Source organism: Bos indicus x Bos taurus, unplaced genomic scaffold, assembly GCF_003369695.1.
Source record: "Bos indicus x Bos taurus breed Angus x Brahman F1 hybrid unplaced genomic scaffold, Bos_hybrid_MaternalHap_v2.0 SuperScaffold_100329, whole genome shotgun sequence".
NCBI lineage: Eukaryota > Metazoa > Chordata > Mammalia > Artiodactyla > Bovidae > Bos > Bos indicus x Bos taurus.
This window is the reverse complement of record NW_020867083.1, coordinates 299,209-318,451: the sequence shown is the minus strand read 5'-3', so window position 1 is coordinate 318,451 and position 19,243 is coordinate 299,209. Positions and strand designations below refer to the sequence as shown.

The following is a 19,243-nucleotide window of genomic DNA, read 5'->3' as shown; positions in this document are numbered from 1 at the left end:
TGATTTTTGTGGTTTACAAAGATTTATTTGAAAGCTAAACTTGTGCTTGACCTTTGCTAGGAGCTAGAGGAGATGCAAATAATGAGACAAAAAAGAATTACATGGCAGACTAAGGTAATGAATAAAAGCTCTGATATAATAAAAGCTTACATCAGACAGATGCACGGTTGTGTTCTGCCTCACTGAGAAAAATTAAAATCCTTGACCATAAGTTTTTTCATCTTCAAAATTGGAATAAAATAGTTATTAATATTTACCTCAGAGTTTTGAGATATAGGTTATTCCATAAACATTTCCTGGAAAAAGCCAGGCACTTGGGGGTCAGTAAAGTCCATTAATGAGATCCTAAATCATCATGAATAAATGTTAGTAGTTAATGATGATGACTAATGAAAATGCTATTGCTGATGGTAATAATGGTGATGCTAATGATAAAAGCCGTGGGGGCATTGTTGCTGCTGCTGTTGTAATAATAGTGATTAAGCAAAAGAATATTGTCCAGACAGATCAGGAGGTGGCCATCAATGTCAGTGGTTCCTTATCAGGAGACATATTTTCCTAGGAGATACTTGGCAATATCTAGAGGCATTTTTGGTTGTCGTAACTGTTAAGGGGGTATGAGTGCTATTGCATCTAGGGGGCGGGCTCTGGGCATACTGTTAAATACACTATAATGCACAGGACAGTCCCCACAATAAAGAATTATCAGGCCCAAAGAAGACATACAAATGACCACCAAGTATACAAAAAGGTGTTCAACATCTCCAATCAACAGGGAAATGCAAGTCAAATCTACAATGATCTATCATCTCACAACTGTTAGTGTGGCTATAATTACCACACTAATTATAATTTTGTAAAATTATAATTTTACAAAACAAAATGTAAATATGTGTTGGCAAGAATTTGGAGGAAATAGAATGCTTATACATTGTTGGTTGTAATATAGAAAGGTTGGAAACAGTATGGAGGTTCCTCAAAGAACTAAAAATAAAACTACTATATGATCGAGCATTCCTACTTTTGGGTAAACAGTCAAAAGAAATGAAGTCAGGATCTTATATCAGCACATGTGTATTATAACATTGTTCATAATAGGCAAGGTACTGGAACAACTCAAATGCCCATCAACAGATACATGGATAAAGAATATGTGGTACAGACACTCAATGGAATATTATTTAGGCTTAAAAAGTGAAATCCAGCCATTTATGACAACATAGTTGAACCTAAAGAATATTATGCTAAGTGAAATAAACCAGTCACAGACAAGCAAATACTGCCTGATTCTACCTACATAAGGCATCTAAAGTAGTCAAACTCAGAGAAACAAAGAATAGAATGGTGGCTGCCAAGGGATGGAGGGTGAGGGAAAAGGGAAGTTATCATTTGATAGGCTTAAATTTTCAGTTTTTCAACATGAATGAATTCTAGATATCTGCTGCACAACATAGCACCTACAGCTAACAATATAGTATTGTGAACTTTAAAATGTGTTAGGAGGCATGTGCTGTCTCCACCACTTGACAGCTAGGAACATGGCATCAGCCCTGGAGCAGTTTGTTAACAGTGTCAACCAACTCTCAACCCAAGGTTTGTGAAGTTTTCTATGCCCAGCATTCCCAACTTCAAGAGGTTCTTCTCCCATGTTCAGTTCTTTATCAGCACTTATAACAGGGAGCACATCTGCTATGAAATAGACACCTGTTAGGGCAATTTGGTTTTCATCTTCTCCAGGGCATGTGTTCCACCCTGTAGTCATTTATTTCTCCAATATTTTGCTATTGTTGTGTCTAGTTACTAGACTTTGCCATCAGCTAACAGATGCAATTGTGGAAAGAAAACAGCCCCTGCATAGAATTGGCATCCTTAGGCAGGCCATCAACAAGATATAAATGAACACAAACCAGGTGACCTCTGTGCACACCTACCTCTGCCAGCAGTTTGCTGGCAAAATGGTCTAAGCCAGCCCTACTGTACCTGGACATGGACATGGTGGACATCTGCAAAGAGAATAGGCCCTATGTTGTGAAGCACTTCCTGGGCTGCTATTACTACAGCAGGATGGTTTACACCAGGCTGAAGAACGTCAAGCGGGTGCTTTACTTCTATGGGCAGGCCATCACCACGCCCACTATGGCTGTCAGTCACATCATGCTGGAGTCTTATAAAAAATATATTCTGATTTCTTTGATCCTTCTGGGGAAAATACTTACAGCAGCTGCTGAAATAAATGTCTCAAATCATGGATAGATTCATTAAGCCTCTTCGCTTAATACATACCACAAGTTAGCAAAAGTGTACTCCATCAACAACCCCTCTGAGCTCCACAGCCTGGTGACCAAGCACAGCAAGACCTTTACATGAAACCACAACAGAGGCTGGTGGAGCAATGCCTGTTCCAGAGGCACACCAAGACCTTTTTAACACTGTCATTACAAGATATTACAATTTGTTTGCAGTTATCTAAGCTTCAGGAGGCAGAAAACTATGTCCTGTACATGACAGAAGGTGATGAGATTTTCACAAGTATTAATCAGAAGGATAGGATGGTCAGTTTCCACAATAACCCTGAAAAATACAACCCTGCCATGCTTCACATCGACCATGCTTCACATCGACCATAAACATACATATCAATAATTACTTTAAATGTAAACAGATTAAATTGCCCAACCAAAAGACACAAACTGATCAAATTGATATATAAACAAGACATGTATATATGTGTCTACAAGAAGTCTACTTCAGACCTAGAGACATATACAGAGTGAAAGTGAGAGGATGGAAAAATATATTACATGCAAGTGGAAATCAAAGGAAAGCTGGAGTAGCAATTCTTATATCAGACAAAGTAGACCATCAAATAAGGAATATTGCAGAAATAAAGAAGGACACTACATAACAATCAATGGACCAATCCAAGAAGTAGATGTAACAATCGTAAATATTTGTGCATCCAACATAGGTGCATAAGACAAACACTAACAGACATAAAAGAAGAAACTGACAATAACACTATAATAGTAGGGGATTTTAACACCCCACTTACACCAAAGGACAGATCATCAAAACAGAAAATTAATAACAAAACACAAGCCTTAAATGACACATTAGACCAGATGGACCTAATTGATATATTCAGGACATTCCATCCAAATGCAGAATACACTTTCTTCTTAAGTGCACATGGAACATTCTTCAGGATAGACCACATCTTGGGTCATAAATAAAGCCTTAGTAGAATTACGAAAATTGAAATCATATCAAGCGTGTTTCTGACCAAAATGCTATGAGACTTGATATCAGTGACAGAAAGAAAAACTGTAAGAAACAAAAGTACATGGTGATTATGGCGATTAAACAATACATTTCTAAATAACAAACAGGTCACTGAAAAAATAAAAAAGGAAATAAAAAATTCCTAGAGACAATGAAAACACTATGACCCAAAACCTATGGGATGCAGCAAAAGCAGTTCTCAGAAGGAAATTTATAGCAATACAATCCTGCCTCAAGAAACAAGAAAAACATTGAATAGACAACCTAACTTTACATAAAGCAATTGGAAAAAGAAGAACAAAAAAACCCCAAAGTTAGCAGAAGGAAAGAAATCAAAAAGATTAGAGCATAAATAAATGAGAAAGAAGTGAAGGAAACAATATTAAAGATTAATACAACTAAAAACTGTTGTTGGGTTTTTTGTTTTTGTTTTTGTTTTTGTTTTTTTTTGAGAAGATAAACAAAACTGACAAGCCATTAGCCAAACTCATTAAGACAAAAAGGGAGAAGAGTCAAATCAACAAAATTAGAAATGAAAAAGAAGAGGTTACAACAGACAATGCAGAAATACAAAGGATGAAAAGAGACTATTATGGGCAACTGTATGCTGATAAAATGAACAACATGGAAGAAGTGGACAGATTCTTAGAAAAGTTTAAGGTACCAAGACTGAACCAGGAAGAAATAGAAACTATGAATAAGTCAATTATAAGCACTGAAATAGAAAATGTGATCAAAAATCTCCCAAAACACAAAAGCCCAGGGCCATATAGTATCACAGGGGAATTCTATCAAACATTTAAAGAGAACTAATGCCTATCTTTCTGAAACGCTTTTGAAAAATTGCAGAGGAAGGAATACTTCCAAACTTAATGTATGAGGCAACCATCACCCTGATACCAAAACCAGATAAAGACATCACAAAAAAGAAACTTATAGGCAAATATCACTGATGAACATAGATGCAAAAATCCTCAACAAAATTCTAGCAAACAGAATTCAATAACACATTAAAAAGATGATACACCATAATCAAATTGAGTTTACCCAAGGATGCAAGGATTCTTCAGTCTACACAAATTAATCAATGTGCTACACCATATCAACAAACTGAAAGATAAAACCATATGATAATCTCAATAGATCCAGAAAAAACTTTCAACAAAATTGAGCACCAGTTTATAATAAAAATTCTTTCAAAAAAGGGCATAGAAGGAGCCTACTTCAACATAATAAAAGCCATGATAAACCCAAAGCAAACATCATTATTAATCTTGAAAAACTGAAGCCATTCCCTCTAAGATCATAAATAAGATAAATGGGCCACTCTCATCACTATTATTCAATATAATTTTGGAAGTCATAGCCACAGCAATCAGAGAAGTAAAAGAAATAAAAGGAATTCAGATTAGAAAAGAAGAAGTAAAACTCTCACTGTTTTCAGATGACATGATACTGTACCTTAAAAAACTCCTAAAGATACTACCAGAAAATTAATAGAGCCAATCAGTGAATTTAATAAAGTTTCAAGATGCGAAATCAATACACAGAAATCACTTGCAGCCCTATACAATAACAATAAAAATCAGAAACAAAAAGTAAGGAATCAGTCCCATTTACCATTAAAACAGAATGAATAAACTGCCTAGGAATAAACATCTTAAGGAGACAAACGAGCTGTATACACAAAACTATGAGACACTGATGAAAGAAATCAAAGATGACATAAACAGATGAAGAGATATTCCATGTACCTGGGTTGGAAGAATCAATATTGTGAAAATGACTATTCCACCAAATGCAGTCAAAAGATTTAAAGTGATCCCTATCAAATGACCAATGGAATTTTTCACAGAACTAGAACAAAAAAAAAAAAAATCACAATTTGTATGGAAACGCAAAAGACCCCAAATAGAAAGAATGGAGATGAAGGAATCAAACTGCCTGACTTCAGACTAACTACAAAGCTACAATCATCAAGACAGTATGGTACTGTCACAAAAATAGAAATGTAGACCAATGGAACAAGATGAAAAGCTCAAAGATAAACCCAAGCACCTATGGGCACCTTATCGTCAACAAAGGAGGCAAGAATATACAATGGAGCAAAGATAATCTCTTCAATAAATGGTGCTGGGAGGACTGGACAGTTACATGCACAAGAATGAAATTAGAACATTTCCTAACTCCATACCCAAAGATATATTCCAACTGGATTAAATACCTAAATGTAAGACAAGAAATTATAAAACTCTTAAAGGAAAGCATATGCAGAACACTGTATGACATAAATCACAGCAAGACCCACCTCTTAGAGTAATGGAAATAAAAACAAAAATAAACAATTGGGACCTAATTTAATTTAAAGACTTTTGGACAGCAAAGGAATCTATAAACAAGGTGAAAAAACAAACCCTCAGAATGGGAGAAAATAATAGCAAATGAAACAACTGACAAAGGATTAATTTTCAAAATATACAAGCAGCTCATGCAACTCAATACCAGAAAAGCAAACAACTCAATCAAAAAATGAGCAAAAGACCTAAGCAGACATTTCTCCAAAGAAGACATACAGATGGCTAACAAACACATGAAAAGATGATCAACATCACTCACTATTAGAGAAATGTGAATAAAAACTATAATCAGATATCACCTCACACTGGTCAGAATGGCCATCATCAAAAAATCTACAAAGAATAAATATGCCAGAGAGGATGTGGAGAAAAATGAACCCTCTTGCACTGTTGGTGGGAATGTAAATTGATGAAGCCACTATGGAAGACTGTATGGAGATTCCTTAAAAACTAAGAATAAAGCTATCCAACATATGACCCAACAATCCCACTATTAGGCATATAGCCTGAGAAAACCATAATTTAAAAAGACACATGTACCCCAATGTTCACTGCATACCTGTTTATAATAGTTAGGACATGGAAGCATCTTAGATGTCCATTGATAGATGAATGGATAAAGAAGTTGTATTACATATACACAGTGGAATTGTACTCAGCCATAAAATACTCAGCATTTGAATCAGTATTAATGAGATGGAACCTAGAGCCTGTTAAGCAGAGAGAGTAAGTCAGAAAGAGAAAAACAAGTATCATACGTTAACACATATATATATGGAATCTAGAAAGATGGTACTGATGAACGTATTTGGAAGGCAGCAATGGAGACACAGATGTAGAGAACAGACTTATGGACATGGAAGGGCAGAGGAAGGTGAGGGTAGGATGAATGGAGAAAGTAGCAAGGAAACATATATTCTAGCACATGTAAGAGGCTTCTCTGATAGCTCAGTTGGTGAAGAATCCTCATGCATTGCAGCAGACCCTGGTTTGATTCCTGGGTCGGGAAGATCTACTGGAGAAGGGGTAGACTACCCACTCCAGTATCCTAGGGCTTCCCTAATGGCTCAGCTGGTAAAAAATCCGCCTGCAATGCAGGAGACCTGGGTTTGATCCCTGGTTTGGGAAGATCCCTTGGAGAAGGGAAAGGCTACCCACTCCAGTACTCTGGCCTGGAGAATTCCCTGGACTGTATAGTTCATGGAGTCAAAAAGAGTCGGACTTGACTGACTGACTTTCACAATCTTCTACAGTCCTTTACCATATGTAAAACAGAGAATTTCCTGTGTGACTCAGGGAAACCATACTGGGGCTCTGTGACTACCTAAAGGGATGGAGTAGGAGGTGTGAGGGATGTTCAAGAGGGAGGGGACATATGTATACCTATTGCTGATTCATGTTGGTGTATGGCTGACACCAACAAAATATTGTAAAACAATTATCCTTGAATTAAAAATAGATAAATTAAAAATATGTTAATAGGAGAAATCTCATTTTAAGTGTACTTATCACACCAAGAAAACTACAGGAGAACCCAAGGAAAGTTTTGGAGTGAATAGATAAGTTTAGTATCTTGATTGTGGTGATTGTATTATGAATGTAAGCATATATCAAAACTCACCAAGATTATACCACTACTACACATTTGTTAGGGGCTTCCCTGGTGACTCAGTTGATAGAGTCTGCCTACAATGCAGGTTACCTGGGTTTGATCCCTGGATTGGGAAGATCTCCTGAAGAAGGGAATGGTAACCCACTTCAGTATTCTTGCCTGGGAAATCTCATGGACTGAGGAACTTGGCAGGCTATATAGTCCATCGGATGGTAAAGATTGGACATGACTGAGCGACTAACACATATACACACCTATTAGTTGGCCAAAATCTAGAACATTAATAACATCAAATACTGGAAAGTATGTGGAACTGCAGAACTCAATCATTGCTGATATATGTACAAAATATAGCAGACACTTTGGAGGATGATTTGGTAATTTCATATAAAACTTGGGCTTCCCTGATAGCTCAGTTGGTAAAGAATCTTCCTGCAATGCAGGAGACCCGGGTTCAATTTCTGGGTCTGGAAGATCCCCTGGAGAAGGGAAAGGCTACCGACTCCACTATTCTGGCCTGGAGAATTCCATGGACTGTATAGCCCACAGGGTTGCAATGAGTCGGACATGACTGAACAACTTTCACTTTCACTTTGGAAGATGATTTGGTAATTTCTTATAAAACTAAACATACTTTTAACATATGATAGCAATGGCACTCCCTGGTACTTACTTCAAAGAAATTGGATACTTGTGTCTGCACAAAAGTCTGCTCACAGATATTTATTGCAGTTTTACTCATAATTGCCCCAAAGTGGATGTAATCAAGATTTCCTTCAGTAGGTGAATGGATAAATATATAGCAGTGCACCCAGAATATGGAATATAATGAAGCAGTAAAAAGAAATGAGTTATCAAGTCATGAAAAGATAGAGAAAATTTAAATTTCTCTAGTGAAAGATGCCAATCTGAAAAGGCTACATGTTACATTATTCTAAATATATGACATTCTAGAAAATCCAAACTCTGGAGACATTTAAAAGACAAGTATTTGCTAGGGGTAGGGATAGGAGGAAAGGGATGAATAGGTAGAGCACAGAGAATTTTTAGGGCAGTGAAAATGCCCTGCATGATATTAAGATGATGGATAAATGTGACTATACATGTGTCCGAATCCATTGAATGTAGAACCCCAGGGGTGAACCCTAACATAAACTATGGGCTTTGGGTGATAATGATGTGTCAAAGTAGGTTTATCAATTGTAACAAATGTGCTACAGTGATGGAGGATATTGATAATGGGAAGGCTACACTAACCCTTGTGGCAGAAAGTGAAGAACTAAAGAGCGTCTTGATGAAAGTGAAAGAGGAGAGTGAAAAAGTTGGCTTAAAGCTCAACATTCAGAAAACGAAGATCATGGCATCTAGTCCCATCACTTCATGGGAAATAGATGAGGGAACAGTGGAAACAGTGTCAGACTTTATTTTTCTGGGCTCCAAAATCACTGCAGATGGTGACTGCAGCCATGAAACTAAAAGACACTTACTCCTTGGAAGGAAAGTTATGACCAACCTAGATAGCATATTGAAAAGCAGACATTACTTTGTCAACAAAGGTCCGTCCTAGTCAAGGCTATGATTTTTCCAGTGGTCATGTATGGATGTGAAAGTTGGACTACAAAGAAAGCTGAGCACCAAAGAATTGATGCTTTTGAACTTTGATGTTGGAGAAGACTCTTGAAAGTCCCTTGGACTGAAAGGAGATCCAACCAGTCCATTCTAAAGGAGATCAGTCCTGGGTGTTCATTGGAAGGACTGATGTGAAGCTGAAGCTCCAATACTTTGGCCACCTGATGTGAAGAGCTGACTCATTTGAAAAGACCCTGATGCTGGGAAAGATTGAGGGCAGGAGGAGAAGGGGACAACAGAGGATGAGATGGCTGGATGGCATCACCAACTCAATGGACATGGGTTTGGGTGGACTCTGGGAGTTGGTGATAGACAGGGAGGCCTGGCCTGCTGCAGTTCATGGGGTCAGAAAGAGTCAGACACGACTGAGCAACTGAACTGAACTGAATACACGTGTGAGAGCAGGGGCTATACAGGAAATTCTGTATCTTCCTCTCAATTTTTCTGTGTACTTAAGAATGCCCTTTAAAAAGTCTTTTTAGAAAAAGGTAAATATTAAATATGTACAGTCTTTGGTTAAAACATGAATTATCCAGTCTAAAATAGTGCTGGATACTAGTGCTAATGTTGAGAAACCTGGTCTAGGAAGATGGGAAACCTAATTATTGGAAGTTAGACTGAAACTCTTAACTGACTACTTGACATGACCCTTTAAACTGCTCCCTTGAATTGTACAGAAATTGCACCAAAAAGTAGAAGGTGAGTCCTTGAAGACTGGGAAGGCTATAATGAAGCCTCTCACGTGGGTCAGGACCAAAGCCTCGACCTTGTCCTTCTCCCACAGGGCAGCCTGGTGGCGCTGTGTTTCTGGCCCCTCCAAATTGGAAACTGTACCCTGGTTGTGGTGATGAGAAAGAGAGTGTCTGGCAGGAATAATCTCTCTCACTGAGACTCTGATGTTGTGATGGGATGTACTAGTTAAGAGGAAGAGAAAAGGAGAGAGGAGAGCTCCAATTTTGGATGCCTGCAGCAGTGAACAGTAGCTGAAAACGAGGCCTTAGTTCCCTGATCAGCAGTTCTAACCACTAGACCACAGAGGCCAACCACTAGAGCCTAAGTCCTCAGTCCTTGCCTGCCTTGAAAAGAATAAATTCTGATGAGGAGATGAAAAGTAAAGAGAAATTTAAAGAATTTATTAAAAAAGCAGAGTACATGAGGAAAGATGCACAGGTGAACTTAGTGTCAGTAACAAGAGTTGTGTCTTTAGGAAGTTTAAATTAGTTTTCCAGGTCTTTGTCTTCCCTCTGGCTAATCTTGTTTTGCTCCTTCAGGCTAATTTGCCTCAGGATCCTCCCCTAGGTGTGCGTGCACCCCTCAGCCAATATAGATTTCAATGCAAAGGCATTGGGAGAAGCAAGACTCATTATGCTCTGACATTCCCTGCCTTTTGACCCTGAGGAGAGTTTCTATGCACGTGCAGCATCTCCCTCCCAAGGAAGGGAAATGTGTGTCCTCTTAATGGTTTACAGGGGCTAGCTCCTCTTTATTTCTGCTATGAGTGTTATTTTAAGGTGTCCCCAAGAAACAAAGCCTGGTTATTTACCCTTTTCCTATTGTTCCATTTGGGAGAGTAGAGAGGAGGCTGATTGTAAACTGTAAATTGATTAACCTGGAGCCCACCTATCTCCTGCCTCAGTCTATGCTAACAGGAGGATAGTTATAAGTGTCTGGCCTGAAGCCAGCCTTTTTCTTGCCCCATGAAATGTAAACAGGCAGCTACTTATAAATGCCTAACCTAGAACCTATCTATCTCCTGCATTATCACCAATAAATAACAGAACAATGGAACACTGACCAGTTCTTCATAACTGATGAGGAGCTACACCAATAAATGACAGAACAATGGAACACTGATTGGCTCTTTATCACTGATGAGGAGCTTCTTTGCTCATCCCCAGCACTGTCAGACAAACCTGTGACTGAACCTGAACAATACCCTGGGTCAGTTCAGCTCAGTTCAGTTGCTCAGTCGTGTCCAACTATTTGCTACCCCATGAACTGCAGCAAGCCAGGCCTCCCTGTCCATCACCAACTCCTGAAGTTCACCCAAACTCATGTCCCTCGAGTTGGTGATGCCATCCAGCCATCTCATTCTCTGTCGTCCCCTTCTCCTCCCGCCTACAATCCCTCCCAGCATCAGAGTCTTTTCCAATGAGACAACTCTTCGCCTGAGGTGGACAAAGTATTGGAGTTACAGCTTTAGCATCAGTATTCCAAAGAACATCAAGGACTGATCTCCTTTAGAATGGACTGGTTGGATCTCCTTGCAGTTCAAGGGACTCTCAAGAGTCTTCTCCAACACCATAGTTCAAAAGTATAAATTCTTCAGCACTCAGCTTTCTTCACAGTCCAACTCACATCCATACACGACCACTGGAAAAACCATAGCCTTGACTAGACAGACCTTTGTTGGCAAAGTAATGTCTGTGCTTTTCAATATGCTATCTAGGTTGGTCATAACTTTCCTTCCAAGGAGTAAGCGTCTTTGAATTTCATGGCTGCAGTCACAATCTGCAGTGATTTTGGAACCCAAGAAAATTAAATCTGACTCTGTTTCCACTATTTCCCCATCTATTTTCCATGAAGTGATGGGACCAGATGCCATGATCTTCGTTTTCAAATGTTGAGCTTTAAGCCAACTTTTTCACTCTCCTCTTTCACTTGCATCAAGAGGCTTTTTAGTTCCTCTTCATTTTCTGCTATAAGGGTGGTGTCATCTGCATATCTGAGGTTATTGATATTTCTCCAAGCAATCTTGATTCCAGCTTGTGCTTCTTCCAGCCCAGCGTTCCTCATGATGTACTCTGCATAGGGGTTAAATAAGCAGGGTGATAATAGGCAGCCCTGACATACTCCTTTTCCTATTTGGAACCAGTCTGTTATTCCATGTCCAGTTCTAACTGTTTTTCCTGATCTGCATATAGGTTTCTCAACAGGCAGGTCAGATGGTCTGGTATTCCCATCTCTTTCAGAATTTTCCACAGTTTATTGTGATCCACACAGTCAAAGGCTTTGGCATAGTCAATAAAGCAGAAATAGATGTTTTTCTGGAACTTTCTTCCTTTTCCATGATCCATCAGATGTTGACAATTTGATCTCTGGTTCCTCTGCCTTTTCTAAAACCAGCTTGAACATCAGGAAGTTCACGGTTCACGTACTGCTGAAGCCTGGCTTGGAGAATCTTGAGCATTACTTTACTAGCATGTGAAATGAGTGCAATTGTGCGGTAGTTTGAGCATTCTTTGGCATTGCCTTTCTTTGGGATTGGAATGAAAACTGACCTTTTCCAGTCCTGTGGCCACTGCTGAGTTTTTCAAATTTTATGGCATATTGAGTGAAGCACTTTCACAGCATCATCTTCCAGGATATGAAATAGCTCAACTGGAATTCCATCACCTTCAGTAGTGTTGTTCATAGTGATGCTTTCTAAGGCCCATTTGACTTCACATTCCAGGATGTCTGGCTCTAGGTGAGTGATCACACCATCATGATTATCTGGGTCATGAAGTTCTTTTTTGTACAGTTCTTCTGTGCATTCTTGCCACCTCTTCTTAATATCTTCTGCTTCTGTTAGGTCCATACAATTTCTGTCCTTTATCAAGCCCATCTTTGCATGAAATATTCCCTTGGTATCTCTAATTTTCTTGAAGAGATCTCTAGTCTTTCCCATTCTGTTGTTTTCCTCTATTTATTTGCATTGATCACTAAGGAAGGCTTTCTTATCTCTCCTTCCTCTTCTTTGGAACTCTGCATTCAGATGTTTATATCTTTCCTTTTCTCCTTTGCTTTTTGCTTCTCTTCTTTTCCCAGCTATTTGTAGGCCTCCTCAGACAGTCATTTTGATTTTTTGCATTTCTTTTCCATGGGGATGGTCTTGATCCCTGTCTCCTGTACAATGTCATGAACCTCAGTCCATAGTTCATCAGGCACTCTATCTATCAGATCTAGGCCCTTAAGTCTATTTCTCACTTCCACTGTATAATCATAAGGAATCTGATTTAGGTCATACCTGAATGGTCTAGTGGTTTTCTCTACTTCTCCAATTTAAGTCTGAATTTGACGATAAAGAGTTCATGATCTGAACCACAGTCAGCTCCCAGTCTTGTTTTTGCTGACTGTATAGAGCTTGTCCATCTTTGGCTGCAAAGAATATAATCAATCTGATTTCAGTGTTGACCATCTGGTGATGTCCATGTGTAGAGTCTTCTCTTGTGTTGTTGGAAGAGGGTGTTTGCTATGACCAGTGCATTCTCTTGGCAAAACTCTATTAGCCTTTGCCCTTCTTCATTCCGTATTCCAAGGCCAAATTCGCCTGTTACTCTAGGTGTTTCTTGACTTCCTACTTTTGCATTCCAGTCCCCTATAATGAAAAGGACATCTTTTTTGGGTGTTAGTTCTAAAAGGTCTTGTAGGTCTTCATAGAACCGTTCAACTTCAGCTTCTTCAGTGTTACTGGTTGGGGTATAGACTTGAATTACTATGATATTGAATGATTTGCCTTGGAAACGAACAGAGATCATTCTGTCATTTTTGAGATTGCATCCAAGTACTGCATTTCGGACTCTTTTGTTGACCATGATGGCTACTCCATTTCTTCTGAGGGATTCCTGCCCACAGTAGTAGATATAATGGTCATCTGAGTTAAATACACCAATTCCAGTCCATTTTAGTTCGCTGATTCCTAGCATGTCGACGTTCACTGTTGCCATCTCCTGTTTGACCACTTCCAATTTGCCTTGATTCATGGACCTAACATTCCAGGTTCCTATGCAATATTGCTCTTTACAGCATCAGACCTTGCTTCTATCACCAGTCACATCCACAGCTTTGTTTTTTTTTTTTTTTCCTTTAGCTCCATCCCTTCATTCTTTCTGGAGTTATTTCTCCAGTGATCTCCAGTAGCATATTGGGCACCTACAGACCTGGGGAGTTCCTACCCTGGGTGGAGAGCCCTATTTATCTCCCATCAGCAGAAGGAGAGACACTGCAGATATTGTGAGGTGAACCAGTGTGCTGGCTGGATATTCAGTGGGCTGGCCTCCTCGGCCCACCACCATAGCTGGCTCCAAGTTCCACACTCAGAACAGAAAGTTTATTTTCTTCGAGTTATGTTGGTTGTGGGTGGGGAAGGAAAGATTCACAAGAAAGTTCTGTTATTTTCCTCAACATGAGGCTGGGCATTTACAGGAGGTTTTACTGAAGTGGTCTTGCTTCAGAGCAAGGTGGCACAAGTTTCACCAAGTTCTAAATGCTTCCAACAAGGAGAAGATGATCAGTTTGGTGATGAAAACGTCCCTATTTTTTTTTTTTTTTTTTTGAAGTATAGTTGATCTGCAGTATTATATTAGTTTCAGGTGTACAACATAGTGATAAAATGTTTTATAGATTGTATTGCAAAATATTGGTTATATTCCCTGTGTTATGTAATATATCCTTGTTGCTTATGTATTTTGCTTTTAATAATTTGCATCTCTTTATTGCCTATCCCTGTCTTACTCCCCCCAAATTCCCTCTCCCCACTGGGAATCACTAGTTGTTCTCTATATCTCTGTACCTGTTTCTGTTGTGTTGCAATCATTTATTTGTTTTGTCTTTTAGATTCCACATATAGGTGATAACAGAGAATTTGTTTCTCTGTCAGACTTATTTTACTAGCATAATGCCCTCCAGGTTCATCTACGTTGTTGCAAATGGCAGAATTTCATTCTTTTTATGGCCAGGTAATATCTACCTTTATTCAATTATCTGTTCATGGACACAGTTTCCTTCCATATCCTGTCTATTTTTTTTAATAGCATGACTACTTTGTAACTGCTCACCGTATGTGGCAGAAGAATCGGTTGGTTTTGGCTTTTACTACAGTGTTTGCTCTTCTATTAAAACTTGCTGAGCTCCCTCCCTACATTCTTAAACTGTGACACAAACCCATGGTGTTCTTAGGATTGTGAGCCCCCTCACATCACCGTGTGGGGCTTGGGAGCAAGGGGAACCAGCACAGACTTGTTGATGCTCATACTGCCTGCTCTGCCTTGAGAAAGCTCTTTGCCACTGACTCAAAGGTATCTTGTCTTCTACCATCATCTCCGAATCAGCAACAGGCAAACAGGGTAAAACTCTGAGATTCTTCAAAATTTTGACAATTATGTACATTCAAATTATATAATAAGCATATTTAAATGTATATGGGCACATATATACACATAATAATTTCAATACTTATTAAAAACATTTATAATATTCAAGAGCTGTGTATGATTTAATACTTTAGCAAGAAACTTTCTCAATGTAATAAATTTTATCTACAACATCTATATAATGGATGACTACTTTAAATAATGTTGCTACAAACAGAGGGGGGTACATATATCTCTTTTAATTATGTTGATGAAGGCAATTGAAGATCATACAAAGAAATGGAAAGATATCCTGTGTTCATAGGTTGGAAGACTTAGTATTGTTTAAATGTTTATACTACTCAAAGCAAGCTACAGATTTAATGTAATTCCTACCAAAATGCACATGACATATTTTACCAAACTAGAACAAATAATCCTAAAATATATATAGAACCAAAAAACTGCTTAATTGCTAATGCAATTTTGAGAAGAAAGAATACCTCATGCTCCTTGACTTCAGGCTATACTTCAGAGCTGCAGTAATCAAAACAGCATGTACTGGCACAAAAAATAAACACACAGGTCAATGGAACAGAATAGAGTGCCCAGGAAAAAAAAAATCCCACACACCTACAACCAATTAATCTATGAAAAAGAAAGGCAAGAATATACAATGGAGAAGACATTCTCTTTAAATGGTGCTAGGAAAACTAGACAGCTACATGTAAAAAATGAAATTAGAACATTTTCTCACACCACATACAACCCTTCAAGCTAGGCTTCAACAGTATTGAACTAAGAACTTCCAGGTGTGCAAGCTGCATTTAGAAAATGCACAGGTACAAGAGATCAATTTACAACATCCATTGGATCATAGAAAAAGAAAGGGAATCCCAGAAAAATATCTGTTTCAGTGACTATGCTAAAACCTTTAACTGTGTAGCTCACAGAAAACTGGAAAATTTTTTAAAGAGATGAGAATACCAGACTACCTTACTCGCCTCCTGAGAAATCTGTATACAAGCCAAGAAGCAACAGTTAGAACAGGACATGGAACAATGTACTGGTTCAGAATTGGGAAAGGCATATGTCAAGGCTGTATACTGTCACTCTGCTTATTTAGCATGGATACATCACACTAAATGCTGGACTGGATGAATTACAAGCTAGAATCAAGATCAGTTCAGTTCAGTTGCTCAGTCGTGTCCAACTCTTTGTGACACCATGGACTACAGCACACCAGGCTTCTCTGTCCATCAGCAACTCCCAGATCCTGCTCAAACTCATATCCATCAAGCAGGTGATACCATCAAACCATCTCACCCTCTGTCATCCCTTTCTCCTCCAGCCTTTAATCTTACACAGCATCAATGTCTTTTCCAATAAGTCAGTTCTCCACAACAGGTGGCCAAAGTATTGGAGTTTAAGATTCAGCATTAGTCCTTCCAATGACTATTCAGGACTGATTTCCTTAACACTGACTGGCTTCATCTCCTTGCAGTCCAAGAGACCCTCAAGAGTCTTCTCCAACACCACAGTTTTAAAGCACCAATTCTCTGGCACTCAGCTTTCTTTATGATCCAACTCTCACATCCATACATGACTACTAAAAAAAAAAAAATAGCTTTGACTAGACAGAATCAAGATAGCTGGGAGAAATATCAATAACCTCAGATACAGAGATGATACCACCCCGGTGGCAGAAAATGAAGAGGAACTAAAGAGCCTCTTGATGAAGGTGAAAGAAGAGAGTGAAAAAGCTGGCTTAAAACTCAACATTCAAAAGACAAAGATCATGGAATCTGGTCCCATAACTCAATGGAAAATAAATGGTGGGGAAAATGGAAACAGTGACAGAATTTATTTTCTTGAGCTCCAGAATCACTGTGGATGGTGACTGCGGTCATGAAATTAAAAGATGCCTGCTCCTTGGAAGAAAAGCTATGACAAACCTAGACAGCATATTAAAAAGCAGAGACATCACTTTGGCTACAAAGGTCCATATAGTCAAAGCTATGGTTTTTGCAGTAGTCATGTATGGATGTGAGAGTTGGACCATAAAGAAGGCTGAGCACCAAAGAATTTATGCTTTTGAACTATGGTGCTGAAGAAGATTCTTGAGCATCCCTTGGACTTCAAGGAGATAAAATCAGTCAATCCTAAAGGAAATCAACCCTGAATATTCATCAAAAGGACTAATCTTGAAGCAGAAGCTCCAATACTTTGGCCACCTCATGCTAAGAGCTGACCCATTGGAAAAGACCCTGATGCTGTGAAAGATTAAAGGCAGGAGCAGAAGGGAGTGACAGAGGATGAGATGGTTGGCTGGCATCACTGACTCAAAGAACATGAATTTGAGCAAATTCTGGGAGATAGTGAAGGATAGGGATGCCTGGTGTGTTGCCATCCATGAAGTTGTGAAGAGTTAGACATGACTGAGTGACCAAATAACAGCAACAATATGCAAAACTAAACTAAAAATCTCCAAAAGTATTAATGTAAGACCTGAAACCATAAAAATACTAGAAGAGAATATAGGCAGAACATTCTGACATAAACTGGAGTGCTATTTGTTTTATATGTCTCCAGAGGCAAAAGGAACCAAAGCAAATATAAACAAATAGAGATGAAACTTAAAAGATTTTTCACAATAAAGGAAACCATTGACAAAATGAAAAGACAGACTACTGAATGGGAGAAAATATGTGCAAATGATATAACTAATAAGGGGTTAGTATCCCAAATGTGTAAATAACTCATACAAATTAATATTAAAAAACAATTTAAAAGTGGACACCAAAAAAAATGGCAAATGACCTGAATAGACTTTTCCCTCCTTAAGAAGACATACAGATGGCCAACATGCACATTAAAGATGTTCAACATTGGTGATCATCAAAGAAACACAGATCAAAACCAGAGAGAGATACCACCTCATTCCTATTAGAAAGGCTATCATCAAAGGCTACAAATAACAAACGTTGGCAAGGATGTGGAGAAAAATGAGCTCTCGTGTACTACTGTGGGAATGTAAATTAGTGCAGCCACAATTGAAAACAGTATGGAAGTTCGGCAAAGAACTAAAAATAGAACTGCCATATGATCTAGCAATTTCACCCCTGAGTATATAACTGAAGAAAATAAAAGCTTCCCTTTTTCCTCACTTAAAATTCTCTTGAATGGCTTTTGAGTTTTCTGTTGCAGAAGAAAAATGCTTTTCTTTAAATATGAGGGATTGTGGATTCTCTGTGAGATTTTTTTTTCATCTCTCAACTATTATTCAGTATCAAATTAGAAGACTTACAGAAGACATAAAATTGTATTATATCCAGTTGACACTAATGTTTACATAGAAAACCCTATGGAAGTTGTAGAAGTCACATCTCACAGTTCTAAGTCCTCTTCTGCTGGATACAAATGATAAAGCCTATCTTTCTAGAGTGGTTTCTTACTAGCACAAATGATGATGAATGTTAAAAACATAGTAGGAAACTAAGTAATGACTGAAAGCTATCTGCAAAACTCAGCAGAAGGAAAGCAATTTCCAGACACGATCTGATTCCTAATCATTGTTAGGGTTTCAGTGCCACACATTGTGACAACACAGTAGAGTAAAAGAAAGGAAAACTCATGCAAATGTGTAATTTACCATCCCCAGCTGCCTGCCTAGTAAGGTGAACTGTGTCATGGAGGACCTTCTCCTGAGCAGGTTATAGATATGGACACAGGAGTGGAAAAGATGGGATAGAGCCGAATTGCTATATAGGAGAAAGAGAAAAAAATGAAAAAGAAGATAGTAGAGAGCACAGGGATGGAGGTGGGATCAGGAGAAATTTAAAGACTGGAAGCCAACTTTTTCACTCTCCTCTTGCACTTGCATCAAGAAGCTTTTTAATTCCTCTTCGCTTTCTGCCATAAGGGTGGTGTCATCTGCATATCTGAGGTTATTGATATTTTTCCCGGCAATCTTGATTCTAGCTTGTACTTCTTCCAGCCCAGAGTTTCTCATGATGTACTCTTCATAGAAGTTAAATAAGCAGGGTGACAATATACAGCCTGACGTACACCTTTTCCAATTTGGAACCAGTCTGTTGTTCCATGCCCAGTTCTAACTTCCTGACCTGCATACAGCTTTCTCAAGAGGCAGGTCAGGTGGTCTGGTATTCCCTCGCTTTCAGAATTTTCCGCAGTGTATTGTGATCCACACAGTCAAAGGCTTTGACATAGTCAATAAAGCAGAAATAGAT

General features: G+C 38.6%; 1 pseudogene; it reads left to right on the top strand.

The window, feature by feature from the left end:
- The first annotated feature begins 1,600 nt into the window (after positions 1-1,600).
- Positions 1,601-2,627, top strand: LOC113888502 (annotated as a pseudogene).
- Positions 2,628-19,243: the final 16,616 nt, after the last annotated feature.